This window comes from Henckelia pumila, chromosome 2 (assembly GCF_033568475.1).
Source record: "Henckelia pumila isolate YLH828 chromosome 2, ASM3356847v2, whole genome shotgun sequence".
Lineage (NCBI taxonomy): Eukaryota > Viridiplantae > Streptophyta > Magnoliopsida > Lamiales > Gesneriaceae > Henckelia > Henckelia pumila.
Genome location: NC_133121.1, coordinates 45806956 through 45809916, shown reverse-complemented (window position 1 = coordinate 45809916; position 2961 = coordinate 45806956). Strand labels below are relative to the sequence as shown.

The window sequence follows — 2961 nt, the reverse complement described above, 5'->3', positions numbered from 1 at the left end:
ACCTTTGCTCGAGTGTCTGGTCGAAATAGATTCCGACACACTTAGTCTCTTGTCGAATTTCCTAAAAGCTCCATTAATGCTGCACCGCATTAACATTCTCTTAACTAAAAATTACTGCGCTACTTGTCTACAGTTGAACTTCCCTGGCACTAATGTATCACAACACCGATACATTTTCCATCATGACTATGCTCTTTCTGATCACAAAAGATACAAACATTCGCTTGATCGAAATCATCGTCCCTAGAAAAAGTTTTAGACTGACGAAGACCAAGTCATAACCAGACCGGCTTAAGACATTCGTCGAATCACTAACCGAATCTAACCACCCAGTGGTTCTGATAAGTGCATTTTATGCACTTAATTTATATATGATTTGAATTGTATTTTGTGATGTATCGAGTGGATATTAGATGTATTTGTTGTTGTTTTTGTGAGTTGCAAGGATTTGAAAAAAAGTAGCAAGAAGAAGCGGAAAGCCGAATTACGGGACAAAAAACTTCAGAACATTACTGGGAATGCTACAGACCTCCAAATCCGATCTCCACTGCTTAATTAAAGATTAGGATAATTTAAAGTTGCTGTCAAAATTTTAGCACGATCCGACGGCTAGAACTTGAGTTATGATTTTTACAAAAATGTTGCGTAGATGGTGAAATGGAAGAACAAGTAGCGCCCCAGCGCCATATTTCTAGCACTCCAGTGCCCATAATTTCATGTCTTAAGTGCCCCAGTACCTTCTTTTGAGCACTCCAGCGCTAGACGTCCGTCATTGAAAAATAAAATACGAAACTTGAGCACCCCAGCGCCGAATAATTAGCGCTCCAGCGCTGCGTAGTCTCCAAAAATATGGAAAGTCTCTAATCGAGTTTAAAAAGGATTTTATGGCTTATTTTGAAAGGAGACGAGGGTTTAGAGAGTATTCAGAGTTTTTGAAGGCTAGAGACGGCTAGAGACCAAGTAAAAGGGAGAAAAAGCATTCTTGGCACGAAGACGGACGAAGCGACTACCGGAGACGGAGAAGCATCATCTACCTTCATTTTTATTTCATTCTTTCTCCTAATTTTTTAATGATGTTCAAGAACATGCTTTGTTTGATTTTTATTTTCATTAGAAACTAATTCCTTTGTCTAGAGGGACGACGTAGCTTGACTTGAAACCATGTTTTTGATACTTAGATTGATAAATTAGAATTCTTCATTCGGTTTATTTGTGTTTTTCTGAATTTATTGCGTTTAATTAACTGATCATTAGTTGAATTGTTATATTTATTTGAAATCTAGCACTCGAGAGATGCGATTTTGAATAGGACCGTAGGAAAATACATCATTGGTGTTTATAGAGTTAGATAGGCCTATAACTCCATTGAAGCGTTTGTAAGAATTATTGTGCCATTTACTGGATTTAATAGTTGAACTTAGATAGAGATACTGAGTTTGCTATTGAATACGAATTTCTGCTTGACACTCGAGAGAGGTAGTAGAAAATAATAGGGATTCTTGGCTAATAAACTAGGAGAATATATGAAATAGATTTCTTTATTAATTAAACTGGTGGATAGTTAAGTGATGTCGAACCTCTAGAATTTGTCTCTCATTGAATTTTCGTCTTGCGAACTCGTAGTTAATTAATTTTATTTATTGAAAATTTTAGTTTGATGTAAATCAAATCATTTTCGTAGCTCTACATAGGATTATGATTTTATTAGTCGCAAATATTTGATATAATATCATTTATTCATTCTCCGTGGGATCGATTTGGACTTAATTCCTATATTATAACTTGACATCGTGCGCTTGCAAGCGAAAAACATGCAACAAGTTTTTGGCGCCTTTGCCGGGGATTGAATTTTATTTGATTTATTTTAAATTGTGCTAATTAGCCTTAATTTTGATTTCGAGCATTTTATTTTATTTTGTTGGTTCTAATTTTAAAATTTTTCCTGTCTTTGCATTTTATGCGAAAAATCCAAAGTTACGACTCACTGCTCTTTGATCCGGAAATCGATAAAAATATTAAAGATTTGAGAAAAGCTAGAAGAGAAGAGTTGCAACAAATGGCTGAAGAAAGAGAAAGAGAACGAGTTGTCAATAATGCTTCGGTGCCGATCAGAAATCACTTTCGACCAGTGATCAATACTCATTATTCTGGGATAGCTCGGCAGAATATCACAGCAAATAATTTTGAGTTGAAACCAGCTTTGATTAATATGGTGCAGCAGAATCAGTTTAGGGGTCAGCTACTGAAGATCCATATTTGCACCTACGTACTTTTCTGGAGATTGCTGACACAGTGAAGATTCATGGTGTTACTAAGTACACCATCAGATTACGATTGTTCCCATTCTCTCATAGGGACAATGCTCGTAGTTGGTTGCAGTCACTACCTCTTGGGAGTATCACTACATGGGAAGACATGACATCTAAATTTCTAGCTAAGTACTTTCCTCCTGCCAAGTCTGCTCAGCTCAAAATTGAGATCATTACTTTCAAACAGCAAGATTTTGAGCAGCTTTATGAAGCTTGGGAGCGGTACAAGGAGTTGCTTAGGAAGTGTTCAAACCATAATTTTTCGGATTGGGAACAGATCGAATTATTCTATAATGGTTTGAATGGACCAACTCATATTTTTGTGGATGCTGCAGCTTGAGGTTCAATATTTTCTAAATTTCCTGAACAGGCTTATGAGATTCTTGAGCAAATGACTGTTAACAGTTATCAGTGGCCGAGTGAGAGATCTGTGATAAGGAAGACTGCAGGAATTCATGAGGTTGATGCGTTCACTGCTTTGATTGCTCAGATGGCTACTATTTCTACACAGTTGGCTGCACTGACCAAAGAGAATCAAAGCTCTATTAAGACAGCATCGCTAGTGACTACCGTAAATTCTGCTGATGAATTTGAGAGTGTGGAGCAAGCTCAATATGTGAACAACAGAAATTACAACAACTATCGAGGTAAT

General features: G+C 36.8%; 1 non-coding gene across 1 annotated transcript; it reads right to left on the bottom strand.

Moving 5' to 3' along the window:
• Positions 1–2464: 2464 nt before the first annotated feature.
• On the bottom strand, positions 2465–2570 carry LOC140885899 (small nucleolar RNA R71). Its single transcript, XR_012151312.1, has one exon. It is a non-coding gene; the product is annotated as a small nucleolar RNA R71 (small nucleolar RNA).
• Positions 2571–2961: the final 391 nt, after the last annotated feature.